General features: G+C 38.9%; 2 long non-coding RNA genes across 2 annotated transcripts in view; both read right to left on the bottom strand.

Annotated features, from left to right (window-relative positions):
* LOC135452520 (uncharacterized) overlaps window positions 1-6480 on the bottom strand; it is a 32492-nt gene extending 26012 nt beyond the window's left edge. The window contains exon 1 of the long non-coding RNA XR_010441641.1: window positions 6311-6480. This is a non-coding gene — a long non-coding RNA (uncharacterized LOC135452520). The remainder of the gene's footprint in view (window positions 1-6310) is intronic.
* Window positions 6481-9210: 2730 nt separating this feature from the next.
* Window positions 9211-17381, bottom strand: LOC135452521 (uncharacterized). The gene is made up of 3 exons (XR_010441642.1): window positions 17283-17381; window positions 14455-14503; window positions 9211-9277 (listed from the first exon to the last, which is right to left on the bottom strand). It is a non-coding gene; the product is annotated as an uncharacterized LOC135452521 (long non-coding RNA).
* Window positions 17382-18934: the final 1553 nt, after the last annotated feature.

Below are 18934 nucleotides of genomic sequence, written 5' to 3'. Positions count from 1 at the left end.
CTGCCCACAACTCAAAACTGACAAAACCACCCTGCAATAATGTGGTTTCCATGTTTGTTCTGCAACCCAGCACACACAGAGGCATTGCCATGGAGCAAGTCCTGTGAACACTGAGGGTGAACAGTGCTCCTTCCCTCCTCACCCTCCTCAGTGGATGTTCCTCCCTGCAAGGCTTCACCACTACACAAAATCCCTCTTTTCCCATTCCTGCCCAACTCACAGGAACCTGTGACACCTCTGAATTAGCCATCATCCCTTCCACCCACCCCTTTTCAGAGGTCTGGTGAAACACACGGGTCTGCATGCTTTCCTGTTTTACTGTATGGACCAAAGAGTTCTGAGCTGCTGCTTCTCACACTGTGAGAAACTAGCTAATGCAATACAATGGCTATCTCCACCCTAAAGCCTGTGTTTTCCAAAACCACAAAGTGACTACATGGCAGCCAAGTTCCCTATTTTTAATCTATATTTATGTATATATGTATATATTTATATATTTATATGTGCATTACAGTATATTTACATTCAACAAATGGATAATGAATGATTCTACTGTTTTATATACAGATGTTGGTGTAGGCCAGTTAGGATGCAGGACAGAGTTTGGATACAGAACTCCATGAATTTTGTTGAGAGGAAAAAACACCAAAAATATCTCTGCTACATAGTTAAACACACTTCTGAACTCTGCCTAACCAATTATTTTTGTACAAGGCTTGAAAGTACAGCTGCAAGCTGTACAAAGGAAATGACGACAGGATATAAAGGACTAGGGAATATTCAATATTTACTAAACAAAGATCTTACTTTGAGCATGTGTTCAGTCACACCATAAGTATTTGACAGAAACAGCTCTCTGTGCCTGGATAGTTCAGACAGTCATTGCTGTCATTTTGCAGTGCACATACAATAACTCACTTTGCATTAAAGGTACATGCAATAGCTGACTTTATCCTCCCTTCTTAAATTATGAATTCAATCCAAGCAGACTCTGGCAAGCTAAAAGTCACTGATAAATATCAGAACAAAACCTGGAACCCTGAAAGACCATGAACTTTTTGAGAAATTAATTTCATATCTTAGTTGTTCAAAGGAACTCTCTTCAAAGGAAGAATTTCCAAGCTCAGACTTGAAGACAGGTTAAAATCACACCAAGTTGTTGAAAGGGATTTTACAACTTCATCTGACTTCTTAGGTGACTAGAGAGCATTCAGAACATTTTTAATATTACCAGATGAGAGTTGTTCCTTTAACACAATGTGTTACGTCTTCTCCTTGGGAACTGAAGAAAAGGACTATTGTAAAATATGATTATTTATGAACTGTGTTATGGTGTTTGCCAGATGACTGTGCAAGGGGCCCCTGTCTAATCAGGCTGTACAGAGCTTACACTCCAGCGACAGACTGCCACATTTTGGGAGCCTTTAGCCTGCAGAGGCAATAGAGGCAAAAGGTCTGAGCTGATCACCCCTGCTGGAGATGGCCAAGAGTGATTAAATCACTTGCCCAGCTTCAGAGACTGAGATCTGCCATAAAGCAGGAAACAAGCTCAGATCTCCTGAGGCCAATGGCCCCTGACGTGCTGTGACTCCCAGTTAACTCATGGTTGATTATTGATAATTAGGATTTCAGTTAGGAGGAATCACCCATCTCCTCTGCCCTTCACTTTTTCTAGGACTGTGTAAGAAGTCACACTTTACTGGCACTCTTTTTTCTAGAAATTATTTTTGAGGCCCAGATATGAAGCATCTGCAGATATCTTGGTTCACAAAAGATGATAAAAGACATGACAGAAAACTGATAATTCCCTGCCACTCATCTGAGCCACTGTGAGCAAGCAGCAATCCCTGATAAGATTTATATGAAAAGACCTTTGATTTGTCAGCTATGAATTTGGGAAAATTGTGATCTTTTTGCTGTAGTCCTTGACTAGAATAAGAGCTATAGTCCTAGAATAAAATATTTGCTAACTCCTTCAAAGTAGACTCTGTTGGAGGGGGGATGCTCTGGTGGTCCCACATTTATGATGGACTTGCAGATTTTCTGCTCTCATTTTATCAGGATCCTCTGCCATCATTGCATTTCCCAAATTTTCCCATTTACTTTTTTCTCAGGTGCTGCTTATGCAGCAATTTGAGCAAAGTGTTAAGCAAGATGGATCAGTGTAAAAGTAGGTTTTTTCGTTCTTCTTAGCTGCTAACATGGATATGAGATTGAAGAGAATCACAGACACAAAAGAATAGTGGTAAGTCAAGCTTTTTGCACCTTTTGAGCATCTTTGTCATGCATCGTGTTCTCCTTTTACCTTCACAGTTCAATAGTGAACTCTGAAAGAGATCTCCCTTGTTCAAGTAAAGCCTGACTCCTGTCTAAGATAGCAGCTCCGTTTTACACCCCTGCACTTCCCATTCATTCCAGAAACACTACAGCCTTCTCTGAGCTGGCTCCAGGTCTTCCTTCCTCCCCCACTCCCACCCAAATGGAAGTTGCAGGAGCAAAAAGTTGTAATATTTAGTTTCCTTGCAAGTTTTTTCATGCTGCTTATCTCTGGAAGGGGTTTGATCTTTTCCTGCTTTGATAAGGAGATGACCCAGATGGGAAGGTACAGTTATTTTGTGCCATCAGCAGAATTATAATTTGTTAAAGTTGAAAAATTTACCACTAGATTCTCACTAGGTGAGGATTTATTGTAGGAGGCCTTAAGGTATAGAAAGCAACAAAAATAGCTGTACAGTATGTGGCTAGCAAGCCTTACAGAGTAATTTGCTTCAGGTGTGCTTGACATTTCTGTGCAAGGAGCCCAATCACTGCTCTGTAGTTAACTTTCTTTTTTATGATCTCATTTTTCCTTCTGTGAAAAGGAAATTCTGCTCAATCCTACCAGCTTGTTCCAAAGTCAGGGGACACAGCATTCAGTATTGAACAACACAACAACATGTCAGGAAAAATAAATGAAAAGGCTTTGTGGTGTCAGTTTGGGAAGAAATGAGATGAAATATTTTTTCCATGTGCTGAATGAACCCAGACAAAATCTGTCTAGATACTAGACTCACTACAACCTGCTTGTAGCATTTTTGGAGGAATGACCAGTCTATTTTATGGCAGACACTCAACCATGCTACACACTGTGAAAAATACTCCCTTTTCTCAGAATAAAATTCCTTCATAGTTAGATAAAACAGAGTGGATGTTATTTGGTAGAGTCTTCTGGAATAGCAGAACACATTAACTCTGATTCTACACAGCACTCATATTTTTTTCTTCATTTCTAACTCCTCTCGAATCAGAGCTAAATGAATAAATCCCAATAAAAGGAGAATTTAAAAATTCAAGTGCTTGTTCCAGGTGACCTCATATGTTGGAGAGCAAGTTCTGGGTAACTGTGGGTTACTGGAAGTCTATTCTGGCTGGAAATATATGTGATTTTTTTCCTCCAGGGCTAGGATGAAGCTAGCTTAGCTTCTACTAAGCTGATTCCAGGTAAATACATATTATTTAAGCTTTAAATTTACAGTTCATAGAAAGTTCAGATTGTTACTCTCTAATTAAAAACAAACAAAACTGAACCACAAATACACAACAAAAACCCCAACACTGCCCCGAAACAACAAGAACACACATACACAAAAGAACACAGCTCAAAACCAAATGGATACGAAGTGCAAGTTATTCCAGGGAAGATTATCCACGTGTAAAATGGGCATTTTTTCTCTCTTTGACCTTCCCATGTTCTCGTGAATTTCATTTACTATTAAACAACTGTCAAATAGGAGCAACAGCATTTTCTGTAACTTAAGTAAGTCTCATTTTAAACACTGAAAATACCCCAGTGCCCAGCTTAAGGAGAGCAGATTGAGCACAAAGAAGAAACCTTCTGCATAAACTTTATGTGCAGAGTCTCACAGTGTCCTTGGGGGCAAAACCAGTATTTGAAAGAATTTTTTTTGTTTTTAAACAGAGAAAAATTCTTGAGTTTTCATTCACATCTTCTAAAATATAACTACATTAACACTCATAAAACTGCTACATTCTACATGCTAGAAAGACTGTTTATCCACAGCAATTACTAAAAGCACCACCCATTCTCACTGTATCTCCCAGGCCACAATCACTGGTGTCAGATGTGTTTTTACTAAAGAGACTGTGGAACTGGTAAGCAGAGAGCTTTCCCACCCTTCCCTTCTCCCAAGCATTTGACAAGCTGCAGTTTCAGGGTGGCCACACCCTGCTTGTTATTGTTAAATTGAAATATTAAAGGTGGGTTCTTTTCTATTTTTCCTTCGCCTTTCACCTCTGTTTAAAATAGAGTGCATTGAAGGGACATCTGTGTTACTGGCAGCACCATCACATGAAGGAGCTTTCTATAAATAGCACCACTACTAAATAAACAGCTGAAGCACAGCACTCACCAGCATGGTGAAGTCAGTATTGTATTATTTATTCTTAGCAGATCTGATGGCTGATGAATAAAGTATGCATTGGTTTTCATTTTGAAGTAATATGGTGAAAGTGCAAATGAAATTAAAATGTAAGTCACAAGATGCATCACCAAAATTGCTAAATTTCTTAGGACACACTGGCAAAATGACTGATATCTGCATTCAAACGGGGCTCCTGAATTTTTACACTTATGGTTTTTAGAGGTCATTTTTGAAAGTGTCATTTCTCATCTCTCTTATTTCTGTGTTTTTCAGCTGTAAAATGGGGTTAATAACACTTAACTAGTTCACAAAACTATTGTGATGGTGAAAATATTCAAGTGAGTAAAATGCATTAAGTTTCTCTGACTGAATGAGTCACAACAATACAGAAATTATTTCAATTTGAGATGTTTGGCACGTGAAGGAACAAGGTAAATAACAAATAATTTTCTCCTGTTCTCACAACTAAAAAAAATAACAAACTTCATAAAACAGAGGCCAGACTTTCAAAGAGCTGTGGAAAAATCTATCCAAATATACATTCAGAGCTTTATATAGACATGTCTCACATCAGTCCTAAATTTTTCTGCTAAGGATTGTTCAAGGACTCATCAAATCTGTGATTTGCTGGTGAAATTCAGTAAGTACTTGCTCTCTAAATTACTACTTTTAAATACACTAACTTGGTAAACCTAGTTTGGTTGTTTATGCTTTTCGAAGTAGACCCAAAATACTGACCAGTTTTCTTAGCTTTTTCTTTCCAAAGCACTCAACATCTCTTAGAATAAATTCACAAAGAAAAGCCTAAGAAAGAATAATCAGGAATGAATAGAGAACAAAACAAGAAATATCTTTTTGCCTCTGTGTAAATACATTATTTACCTATACCTTATTATATATGCAGCACTGGTTGCTCTTCATCTGAATCAATCATTGGGAATAATGCCTTATGTCATTAAATGGAAGTGATATTTGTAATATTTTTCAGCACTGATTGACTAAGATCTTAGGTATTTTTCATTGAGATGCATCATTAAAATATTGAATGCAGAAATCAGTACGGTTGGAGGAATACAATTGCCAAGTAAAACAAATCAGAATTAAATGTACATTTCCACTGGAGAGCTCCCATGAGTTGGTATATGAGCCTTAGGAGAGGAGTAGGCAGGTTAGGTCTCACAGAGACTTGTTTTCTTTGGCTGGCAAGCAGCTAATCATTTTTTAACTTGGCTCTTGTTTCATATCTCACATTCTATATGACTGCCCTTATGTTCCCATATTTTAAGTATTCTGAGTTTCCTTCATATAGAGCAAGGTCTTCTAATTCAATATCAGTTTTTCACTTAGAATAAGAAGGCAATCTGCTGTGTAGTATATTAAAGGGAAACCAAATATTTTTGGTGACCACTCAACACCTAAGGGTTCAAGCTGACCTTACACTAATGATTGTTGTCCTATCCTGTATTCCCCAAGCCATATGGATTTTTGATTCCAGTGCAACCACAGACTTGCATAACAGACCAGTCACTGCAGTAAAACACCAGTAATGATACAATCAGACATGTAATTTGTGCTGCTCAGTTAGAGTCTATAGGGAGCTGCAGTACCCAGGGGAGAAGGGTGAGACACACACTGTCTCTTCCAGAGCAGCCTCACAGGACTGAGGACAGCAAAGCTTGCACCCTCTCTTTTAAGTTAAGCTGATTGACTGTCAGCTTGTTCTCTGGCATGACTGCAAAAACAGATTAAGAGGCACTCAGCAAAATGACCCTTCAGGAGCAAAATTTGATGGGTTACCTCAGGTTAGGAGTACAGGCTCCAGCTGGGATTGACCTTAGCAAACTTCTCTCTGGGGTGCTGGACCGTGGTGAGAAGCGGGTTCTCCTTACCTTCTCCCAGAACTGTGCATTTTCCAGCATGCTTGTCTTCTGAAGAACTTCAGTGGGGTAAATCTACAGAGCCAGCTATGAAAGTGGGAATTCCATTTTCAGTGCCATGTTTGGGAGGCTGATTGCACAACCTGCATTCATAAAGAACAGTATTGGTGCTTTTTCTTAGCATTTTGAGGGTTTATAAGTTTACTTATAAAACTTTATAAGTTATATTACTTTATAAGTTAAAGTAATGAAATGCAGCTTTTGTTGTGGAGCAAGATCAAAATATTGTACTCTGCGTATATTTATATTTCTTGATTAAAGATAACAAAGTCAGAACAACATTCAACTACTCTCCTTTTACAACATCAGAAATTTATGTCTGACTTTAAGAGAGATTGCCTGCACTCTTACAGGTCTGATTCCATGCAGGAAACATAAAAATTGCAAGAGTAATCAAATGATTGCTTGACAGGGCAGTCAGGTCACAAAACAAAAACGCAACAGGAGAACTTTGCCTTTAACAGCACTCCCAGATCAGTCAGGCTGCAATCACACTTAGCACCAGAGGAAAAGTGCACTGATGACAACATTATGCTCAGGGCAAACTTATTTAACCTACTTATACAAGTCTGTATTTGACACTCTGTTCTAGCAGACAGCACATTAATCATGTGTGTCTGCCACCATTCATGAAGATTCTCAGTTGACATCTATTACTAGTGCATAACATTTACTTTATGGCTTACTACAACTTGGAAAGGAGCAAACTGCCTTTGCTGATGTTATACAGCGATTTCTGCAGTTTTGCTTTTGGATTGACCCCAAAACTTTCACAGCAGCGAATCCCAAAATACTTACAATCAAGTTCTAGCTCATCTGGGAACTACTGAAAAACATTTCAAATAAAAGCACACAGAGCTCAGCTAATGTTTGTCAGTCTATCAAAATCAAACCAAGAAGAACTCTCAGAAGAATGATATAGCATTAACAGTAGTTTCAATATTAAACATCACAGCAACATCTGGCTTTGTTACATCTTTTGTTTCTAATATAATAAAAGGCAAGCTCACTGTACCATACCTGCAAAGCCTGCTTTCTGTCCCATCGAAATCCAGCAGCAGGTGATTAGGGTTTTTGGGACTGTGTCAAAGAGATGAGCAGAGAGGAAGTGAAAACAGCCACAGCCTCATTCACTGACCTCACTATGGGAATGGACAAGAGCCACTTCTTCTTAAACAAGGTGATTCCCTCAGAAAATCTGGCATGGCACAGCTAACCTGCAGGCAGTCAAGTTAAACACCTGCATGCCAGACAAAACCAGCTGTCTGTCCATCTCTGCCAGCCACCTGCTCAACATGCCTCCTACCAGTGGGCTGAGATCTTTCAGCAAATACCAGTCCAAACACAAGGTTGTTTAGTGTTTTCCTTCCTTTTCTCTACTCTTCCTTAGGACCTTAATTTTCAAAGCATCCAGAGATCAACTACAGTGATACAACTACCTTTATTATCACCAGCAGCTGAACATCACCTCCATTTCAGTTGATGACTGTGGAGATATAAGTAACACACACACACTAAATAAGTTACTATTAAATTGCTGTTGCCTTCATTACTCATAGAAACATAAATACTGTGTTACTCAAGCTTTCCAAAAAAGAATTAAAAATTAAGGATAAGATTATGTTTTCACACAGTTAATTTATCAAAGGATTCAAGAAGGGGTTCTATAAGGGAAAACAGAATTTTCTTTCATCTGTCCAGCATTTAAAAATAAGTTAGCTACTTTGAAACATACACAAATTTAACACACACAGAATGAATAGACAAAAGGGATGGTATAGGTGTTGGACTCAGGAAGTAAAAAATATTTAAGTTGCCTTTCATTTCATCTTTAGCAGCTCCACAGTTACACATATAGCTGTTATTAGCAGTATCAGAGTCTGAATTTGTATCAAGGGAAGAAATGCCACCCCACCCTCCCTTCTCAGCACAGAGGTTCTCAAATCCATCCTCACAGAATGAAGCTTTCACAACTATCAATAAGATATAGGTGGGTTTGCTGTTTACATGTGTAACAGGAGCTGCAGACAACCCTCATCAAAGTCCCACAAAACCAAACTTTGCAAGCAGTCTGTGCTTTCAGGCCTGAACATGCTATCCCATTTGTTCTAAACAACAGGGTTTATTCTTCCCTTCCTTGCCTACAGACCCACTTGCTCCTTAGTTCCCAGGTTAGTTGCTACATCTGTTTCAGAAAGCATTTTGACATCTGACAGGATGAAGGGTATCACTTAGACTACTTACAATAATTTTAACCTCTTTTATCCCTCATCCTGCTCATTCCTATGTTAGTATTTTGAAGGAGGAGGACATGTTAAGTTTGTACAGAAAGTGCGCTGTGTCTGAAGAGGAATGACTGTGCATTTACCTTTGAAAAGTTCCCAACAGCTTTGCTCTCTGTTTGGTGGGTGCTGGGAAGCTTCTCCACACAGTGAACTCTTGGTTCACTCCTTGTTCACACAAACTATCTGTCTATTTTCAAACTGGCAAAGCTGAACTGGTGCTACACAGGATGTGCAGATCAGGGAGGCTAATACAAACCAGCAGGACACTTTCAGCATTGTGTTCATTCCCTTTATATGATGTCACCCTACTGCTGTCTGAGGAGGGGGGAGGTGAATGGATTGATGACTTACTTTTCTAAAATTTATAGGTAAATTATATTTTCCTGTGCAAAATACTTAAAAAGAGGTAAGGTAGAACTTTCTCACTCCTTTCCCAGCTTGGAATCACTTGCTGTAAGGTTTGTGAGTATCCATGAACGCAATTTAAAAATGGAAGTTTACTTTTTAGTAAGGTGATGTCAAAAAGATTTTGGAAGTGGATCATGGTATTACTTAATTCTACAGTACCTGCAGTGTCTTCCTCTGGCTCCTCCTCTCTCCAAGAATGCCCTACCAAGAAGTGTCACCTTAGGTCCTGGAAGAAACAATATTTCATGGCTACTTACAACCAACCCTGCTCATAAAAACACAGCATTAATTTCATGTTCAAGCTGGCTCTAAATGCTGATGGTTTAGCAGCTGCACAACACATCAATATAGAAGGGCATCAGTCATTCCAATGTGAGCTGTGCCCCACGTACCAAAACCTATGATGAATTTTATATTCCTTTATGGTTATCTAACCATGGATACACAAGCCTTTCTTTTCTTCCTTTTATTGTTTTTTTTTTTTAAATTAAAACACTTGGGGTTTAAAACATATTAATATATTTTATAGGAAATTATTTTTTATAGTGGTACAGAGCTGCATTGCTTGCTTAACTATGGACTGATCCCATTGCACTTGAGCTGGCAGAACTCCTTACAGTAAGGTGCTTCTGGGAAGTTCTGTTGTCTTTACATCCAAACCGGAGGTAAAAAACCAAATTATTTTCAGTTTGGACTCAAAAGCAAAACTATGTTTTTGAAATCACATCGATTATCAAAAATGTGGGATGGAAAATGGTTCAGAGTAGGAGGCTACATCTCAAGCTCCTTTCTATTTTTAAGTAGTGTTTGCCCTATTTGCTACTGTCAGAATGGCAAGAACTCAAACAGAATATTCACATCAAGGTCACAGTTCACCCCTCTAACTACTGATTTGTGTGAGGGAACGCAAAGAATTTAATACAAGCTGCAAATTGTTCCATTTCCCTTAATTATTTTCCCTGTGTCAGATACAGTTCTTTGGTGGGTGTTTGTTTTTGCAACCATAGTGATGAGATATATTTGCTGGCTGCAGTCAAAATAATTCCAAACATTTATCTACTGGCAGCATTTTTTATTCTGAAAATCCAGACATTCGCCTGCTTTACACCCAAAGGGTAGGAATTTGGAGGCTATACTCCCAAAATAACTCTTACATTATTTTTCAAAATCAGAGCAATAGTTCTGAGGTTTTTTCATATATTCCCACAAAAAGTCATGGCCACTGCTCACACCAACACAGAGCTGCATCCATTTAAATTTTTCTTACTCCTTTCTTGAGAAAAAATCCTCACATGATCTCATGTAAATCATAAATATAAATATTCTTCAGAGCAACTTCCCTTATAACATGTGTGCAATAAATCACTTTTCCCACAGTGCTGCTCTGCTACTGCTCCTCTTGGTGGGAAAATCTCACAGTATATGATTTGACAAACTGCTGACAAAACCAGCTTCATTTCAGAACCATAGAGGAATCAAACGCTCACCAGGAGATCGTAGTTAACAGGCAGAAGTGTATTTAAAAGCATGTGTGTACATGCACATAAATACACATTGGCTAGTTGACTTCACTGACCTTGGATACAAGCAATGATTTTGACAGATCCATACTGGTGACAGCTCTGACGAACAGGGTTTAACCCCCTGTGATTAGTTTAGAGGCTCCTATTACAATTTTTGCTGGAGTAATGAGTGCTAGCAGGATAGTGACCTTTTCAGCTGCTTAAGTCAAAATACATAAAAGACTGTGAACTGGAGCCTTCAGCAACTGCTGCTCACAGGACAGTAAAAACTGAATTTTATGGCTGCTTGTTCTGCTACCCCAGACTGCATGTCTCAGGGCAAGAACACTGCCCAGCTGCCACCCCTCCCAGTGGCCTGACAGCATCTAGGAGAACAGGCAGGAATCTCTTTAGTTATGCCAGCATGAATTGGCAGAGTTTGGGATTCCAAGCACGTAGTCACATGAGCAGGCCTTATTCTCAGAGCTGGAATAGCCCCATTGATTCAGTGTGTCCAAAGCAATTGGATTATGAAACAAAAGTAAATTCTGTCCTCCTGTTTTCTCTACATCACTTCCTCCTTGCATGTGCTGCTTTCAATTCTATTTTCAAAAAGAGACCATGGCTGCAATATAACTATGCTTAGAGTGTAACCAGCCAGTTAGTGCTGACAAGCTGTGGAGAGCAAAATATGCTGGTAGGAAAGGAAGGAGATATTTGATTTGGGAAAACATCAGTGGTTAATACTGTTTCAAGAAATTCTGGGCAAGTTCCCATCTATTTGAACTCAAAAATTGTCGCAGAGCAGTGATTATTTTGCCAACACTTTCCAGGAGGTGCTCTAAGACATTATTAGAAGTAGCAGGTGACTAAAGATTCTAATTTTTTGTCAAATTACAAAATGACATTGACTGTTGAAAGGTAACTAAGGCATATTCTTGCTTGCATAACCTGGAATCAGCAAAATACTCCTTGTCTCTGCCACACAGTATAAATCCAAACCGAGGGCAGAGATGATTTCAGGTTCCCTGACTGACAGCTTTCCAACATACTCACTTTCTGTCATGAAGAATGCACTGGCACAATGACTCTAAAGAAGCCTTTGTGCAGGACTGAGTGTAACAATACAGCATTGTGGGAGCAATTGTTTCCTTTTCATTAATGAAGATATATAAGATATGAAGTAGTGGACACTGACTTTTCTGTAAGAGGTGGCATCTCCCGTTGCCAATTTAAGCAGGAATTGAGATGACAGTCAGAGCAGTTGATGTCCTCTAGGATGGGTGTTGCTAGAGAGTATTATTGTTTAAAAATAGTTTCTAAACAGAATGTTGTAGGAGGATAAAAGTTCAGTTGAAGTTGGGCAGTGGCCAGCCTGGGTTCACAGAGTAATTGCTAATTGTGTAAGCTCTGCCCAATGCTCTGTTTACCAAGGATGTTTTGCCCATTTTAGCAGAGGTGGGGCTCATTTCCTTAACAGACACAGAACAGAGCTGCAGTCTGCTCTGTATCCTGCTTGACAGAGCATGCTCAGATCCTTAGGCATTCATAAAATGCAAAAGTAACTTCTCCCTCTCCCTACTAAGTAGTGAGCTCAAATAAAAGGATCAGGATGTCCCCCACATTCAATATTTACCTTTTCCTGCTTGTATATTTCAGAAACATTCACAGTCAAGTTCAAATCAGTGCTTGTCTCAGTTAATCCTTGCTGTCAGACTTGGTTTAAATGCAGCATTCCCAGTATTCCATTTTGGTCATTGGGGCATGACAGCAATATAAGAAAGTGAATGCACAGTCCCTGCCTTGAGTTTGTTCAGTAACTCCTCACAATTACCAGCAGAGCAACACGTGTGGTTGCTGACATGAGCAAACCTCAGTCCGGACTGCAGAGGAAAGCTAAAATTTATTTAGTACCAAAACTTGCTGTGGGTAACAAGCTCAGTGGTGGATATTAGTGCATTCATATAAGTGATTCACCTCAAATAACAGCTACTAGCTGCAAAACCACAGAGTATAAAAGCATCAGTTTTTTGTTAATGAGCACTTGTCTCCTTCATTATAAAATTAACCCAAGCCTGAATCAAATAAAGAAGTTTTTAAAATAACCTTAAGCTTAAAGCATGTGATTGAAGGAATGGTTTTAGAATGCTCAAAATTCTCTGCCAAGCATTCAGAAACTACAGCTATAAAACTTGTGTAAATCAATGCCAGGTCAGAGGATTATAATCATAATTTACTGTGATTATTCCTCTCGTGCCACATTATGCTGATAATTGCTGCTACAATTGCAGTTAGGGCACCCACCTGTGCTTTCTTATCTTGTAAACACCCCATTCTTAGAAATTGTTCAGATGTTGAGGTCTTTATACAGTTATACACTTGAAAAAGTATCCAGAGCCCATGACATGGAACTGGGTAGGCAGTGGATGGCCCACATGGAGCTGCATAACTGCATTACACGTAATGGTGCTGGAGTTAATTATGTCTGCAACAGCAGCCTTAGCTCTGGATTCCTCAGCCTTAGCCAAGTTACACCTAGAACATGGAAAACCTTGTATGCCTGTGTTTGTTTAACAGCAGTATGATCCACATACCTCACCCTTATAAACAATGAGAAAAGAGTTGGGTGCGTGAGCCTTTCACTTTTAACAATGACACGGCACTGCAGAAGGCAGCAGATACCAAATAAAGCCATTCCTTGCACCCTGTCCCAAATCTGAGTCATAGCCCCTGGGACCTCAGGACCTCTGAATAGTATTTCCTTTGCATGTTGTCTTTAGCTTATTAGCACACCCATCTGACTGAAGGAGACTGCTACTGATTGTGTACCACCTCCAGCAGTAAGTCAGGGCGGGTCCTGGGGGGAAGGATGTTTGAAGTGCTTTGGAACAGAAAGCCTGCAGCCAAAACTTGAAGGAATATTGTTCCCCAGGGTTTAAACTCACTGAACTCCATGTCAGTGCTTGAGAATGCAGTGTACCCGCTGAACAGAGAGGACATCCAGTAGGGCAAAACTTGTAGAAAATCAGAAAAAAAATTTCCTACCCTCCAGGAAAAGTTGCATTCTTGGAATTGATGTTCACAGCCTTCAGTATAGCCCTGGCAAGTTCTACTTACAAAAGGCACCATGTTTTGTGTTTTGGCCAGGATCACTGCACATACTGATATTGCACTTTTGTTTCCATTCTTTTCTATTCCTGCATGTTACAGCCCCACAATTCCCTACAGCAGGGCTTGGCCGCCATACTTTGCAAGATTTCATGGACAGTGAAAACTACATGCTTATTATAAAATATTTCAGTGCTTCTGGTTTGTGTTGGAATTATCGAGACTACTCATATTAGATCCACAGGAGGTTTCTGTGCTACTGCCCAAAAAACATCTGACTTACTGCAAATGCACTCTGTGTCTGTTCTGAAAATGTAACATGGACATATCTGGCATCTCCAAACTGCAGTGTCTCTGCCTGAGCTACTGAACATCCATAAATCCTGGACAAATGTAGAAATGGCTCAAATTCCTCCAACAAAGAAATTTCCAGATGGAAAAAGAAGACATGCACAAGAAAATCAGACCAATCAGACCTAATTTAGAGATGCCTTTGCTTTCCCTTGTCAAGAAGGATGTGTGCACAGTCTCCTCTTTTTCCATTCCAGTCTTCTGATCCTTCAATGCAGAAGCAGTGTTTCAAAGGTATCATGTGATGCACAAAAAAGCCATTTAGTTCAAGAAAAGTCCTTACCTAAGTGGGCACATATTTAAAAAGAATGCTTGCTATAAATAGGGGAAACAAGAAGCACACATACCAACACAAACATCTCTCCATGCTCTTCTACTACCTACTGCTTTGGCTTTAACAATGATGTGTTTTCCAGTTACCTAAATAAATACTTCTATATACCTTCTCAGATAAATCAGGGCTGTCTTTCATGGTGTAGTTCCACAAGAACCTGAGAAAAACAAAAAACCAAAAAAGAGTAACATTGTGTTTCCATTCTCTTTTAAGCCATTCCTCCCTTCTTTGTTATGGTCCCACCTTGCTTCTTGCCCAAACCACAGCACTAATCACCTATTTTCATTAATCAATTCCATTTATTAACTCAAGAAAATCCTGCCCTTGTCCTGTAGGGTGAACAGGTTAAAGTGGACTCTCTGAAGGGCTAGATAACACACAGAAAGTGCTGGGTGTGTTAGCTGGGAGCAAAGGAACAAGATTATCCTTTCAGCAGTGGTAAACTACAAGATCAGCTCACCTTGCCTCATGAAACCACAAGCTTAGAGGTTGAGGTTTACCTCAATACCTGCAGATAATCCACTTAACCTGGTGTCTTTGCTGGGCAAAGAATGTGCTCAGCCAACAGAATTGTGCTGCTCTCTGCACCCAGAGAGTCTCCAGCAACCCAGAGCTCCCTGTTCTGCCACTGAAGGAGGAGAACTCCTTCTTCATAGCGCCTCTTGTCCAGAGCTCCAAACATGGCTACATTTACATCACAAACACCAGTGGGGACTGCTCCTTTGGTAGGTATATAAAGGGAAAAGAAGGAGAAAGAGACAAGGAACTGAATGAGAAACCAAGTGCATTTACTATTTTCTGCTTGCTTTCTTTGTTATTTAGACACTTTCCCAGTCCAGAGGTTAATTCTTTTTGCATGTTAACAAAATTTAATTTGATTGTTTGATGTCTTTTTGGTTTTTTTTTAAACATGGAGTCACATTTGCTGAGGTAAATCCTTTCAGATGTCAGAATCTCATCTATTTTAGTTAAATGGAAAGCAAGACTGTCTCCCAAAAGTTTGTTGAAATTAAAATATATGGAAATAGAGGATTTTCTTTCAGTAGAATTTAGAGGGGAAATCTTTTGATCATAGCCATTTAATATATTGGTACAAAATAATATCTAGTTTATTAAGAAATGTAGGAATAAGTTTTAGTGCCTCTAATGTCACTTTAGAAGTATCACAGTATAAACTTGTGGTTCATGCATAATAACATCAGTTACAGACTAGTATACATTGCTGACTGCCTTACTTCTAAAGCTTATAATTTCTAAAATTATGTTCCATAATTAAACCAAACAATTCTATAATATAAGAGCATTAGTTTAATGAAAACCAGTTATGTATCAGTCTTCAGCTTAATTTGCTCTTCACAGACTCCAGAAATAAAGGGATTAACTATTGCAAATCCTCCCTGGTACTTTACATTTAATCACAAGCAGTTTATGATAATTTATTCCACATGTCTGATGCAACTGAAAAAAATTTGCAAATAAAGCTTGCTGATGCCTCCAGGAAGTGAGCTTTCATTCTGTTCTAATATTAGCAGCAGCCTGCACCAGTGCAGCATGGAACACTCCCTCCATACCCTCAGTGCTGTCAGCCATCACTTTGTGCATGCACAAAACCAAGGAGTGTTTGACACTGATTGGGCTGAGGAACATCTGCCACATTAGCACTGAAGGACCATCAAGAATTGAAAAAGAAACTTTCCTGATGTTTCAATCCAATAGTAGAAGAGTGTCAGAATCAATTTCCTGCTTTTTTCATAATTGAAATAAGGTCTCAAAGTGAGAAAATTCTTTTAACTATGGCATATGTTTTCCTGTCTTGATATTGCACAGAGTGCAATTATAGTGCATCCCCATAGTGATGGTTTGTTTTTCCATTTTATTTAAATCTGCTAGATTTGTGAAAATCATACCTTTCTTCTTATAGCAGGATGCTGCAATAGAGGAGTTGCTTTCTAGGGTACTGTCACAAGTACCCCTTGTATGGCAACCAGGGACTCACAGCTCCTGCTGAATTTCAGGGCAGGGAGATCCCCTGGACTCACTAGCTCTGTCCTGACTCTGGATGAGGCCAGGGCACCTGGCTCTCCCTCAATTTACAGCCCAGAATTAACCAGGAAATCTACTATTGGCACACACAACTTCTAATTTGGGAAAAGAAAATACTGCCTGGCAAGCTTGCAAGGCTGCTGACCCTGGGCTGCTGGAACAAGGCAAATCACCCTGCTCTGTGCTGCATCCTGAGCTAATCAGTCCTACCTTGGCTTGCACAAATCCTTTGAAACTGGTCTGTGAATCTGTGTAAAAGATCCACCACTCCTCTCATCATTTTATATCCAGCTTTAGGTATATAATTTTGGCATTTGATGCAATTATTTTCTGGGTTTTTGAACTCCCATGTCAAAGCACAACATGGAAGCAGACTTTTTTGGACCTTTAGGATTCTATTAGGCAAACTAGCACTCCCCAGGAAATAGTGGCATGAAAATGCCTGTCTAGAAGTTGCCTCCATGGCCTCCAGCTCATATTTCTAGGGAAAAAAATACAGTAAAATGAGTGTTTAGACTGCAGAGAGAGTTCTGATTAGCATTTAGATTTAGATATTAATTCAGTTGACATAATAATGACTATTTTTCATTTGTCCAGATTTTGGAAAGAGTTTCAAGGCTGGCTCTCCCTAGACCCCCCCTTTCCCCCCCTGGAATATTTGTTCTCTATCTTCCTAACCATAGCTCTTCCCTAAAGGCTGTAAACCTAATTATGAGAGGACTAAAGAAATTGATTAATTTCCCAGTAGCACCATGACTTCAGTCACCATGTGTATGTCATTAAGCAATACTTTGGTTTCTTAACTGGCTGTTTTTTTAAAGCCCCTTTCTGGCCTGCAGAGACCAGCAGGGCCAAGCAACAATAGCAATCTTGGCACAAACAGCACCACTGACCTTGAAATCCAGATTATTAATTCATTTCAAGCACTTGTTGCAAAGCATTGTTTCTTCATATTGTATAACATCTTGCTATATGAGGTGGTATGATCCAAGCTAGAAAAAAATCATAGAAATCTTGCATTATTAAATGTCATTAATCATTAATAAGTAAATAACTTTCTTTAAACTAATTTAGAAGTACAAAGAAGTTTTAAAAGGCTAGAAGTGATTGTGCCACTGGGTAACCAAACATCCATTCTGAAAAATTTAAAACATCAAGTCAATTTTCTTTTTATGAATATGGCAAGAAGAAAACCAGGGAATTAAGATTTAAAAATCAGAAATTTGCTCAGGACAGATTACACACCCAGAAGATTTGGAAATAAGGTTTAAAAGAATAATTAATTTTCATTAGAAGTAAGAAAGACTAAAACCTGGTTGGTATGGTATCTCTGTATGATTCATTTGGCTTTGAAAATGAGAAGCATTGTTACACATCTGACTGAGAATATTACAGTTTAACAGCTCTGAATGCAGTAGGTAGAAATAGAGGCTTTGTGCCCCCTGCAATCAGATTTTATTTAAGTTTTAAAAATAAAATCCCTGCTATTTTTGTCACCAGGGAAAGTTCTCAGACATGTAAATCACTAAAATTGCCCCACATGTTTCAGCAGAATTCATGCCATGTTTACAAGCAAATTTAAAACAAGGAAATCCTTCCCAGATACAAAGGCTCTTACTGCCTATTGTTTTCCCCAGATTTAAACCCTGCTTCCTGTTGTACACCAGAGTTTTTAATGTTAATCCACTACTGATGTGTCACTTTTTATGGCCACTTTCAAAAATTCAAATGGTAGCATGTTTATCATTTTAGCAATACTTTGCTCTCAAGCAGCTCCTGTTTTCTCTGAAATCCAAAATATCCAACAGAAATTACATGAGCAAACACACAATTCTGTCATATGAATGATGATCTTTGAACACATTTCAGGAAAAAGTGTGTGCTATTCTAAACAGCATTAAAAATAGCTTCTGTGCAGACATTGATTTCTGCCTGGTGGTATTTGTTCTGTGTAAATGAATCACCTTTACAGCAGAAAATGTGAAGGAAAATGATGAGTGGGGAATGAGTGATGTGTATGGGAATCTGAAGGATGACACACTTCCATTGTGCCTTTGCAGTGTAAATATTTCCAGCTGTAAGGTTACAAAACAATTCAGTACAGGATTTTAGGGCGCGTTTGCTATGTCTTTCTCCGAATCTATGGTGGGTGAGGATTCAGAAATCTTTCTACTGGAGACTTTCTGCTAAAAAATAAATCCAGTTCACAAAAAGAAAAGTAGCTGTTTCTTTTCTACTATAAGTAGAAAAGCACAGGTTTGGAGTAATTCTCAGAATAAAAGATAAAAATGGATTTGAATAATTGTCAGTTTGTCAACATATGTTAGGTCTGCATTAGTAATTTGGGCACAATAGGAATGTATCAGTACATCAAAGCAATTTATTCTTTGGCCTTTATGCTTACACAATGTACTTTTCTGCGTTTTCTCTTTGGACTAGATTTAGTCCTGCCCCCAGATTAAATGTCTCCCACATGCACAGTTTTACATCAGCCAAAGGATCAGTCACTGGTACAGATTGCAGGAATACTGAAGAGAAAGGTATA

The sequence above is a fragment of the Zonotrichia leucophrys genome, chromosome 10 (genome assembly GCF_028769735.1).
Source record: "Zonotrichia leucophrys gambelii isolate GWCS_2022_RI chromosome 10, RI_Zleu_2.0, whole genome shotgun sequence".
Classification (NCBI taxonomy): Eukaryota; Metazoa; Chordata; class Aves; order Passeriformes; family Passerellidae; genus Zonotrichia; species Zonotrichia leucophrys.
Note: the sequence above shows the minus strand (reverse complement) of the source record. Positions and strands in the feature narration are given on the sequence as shown.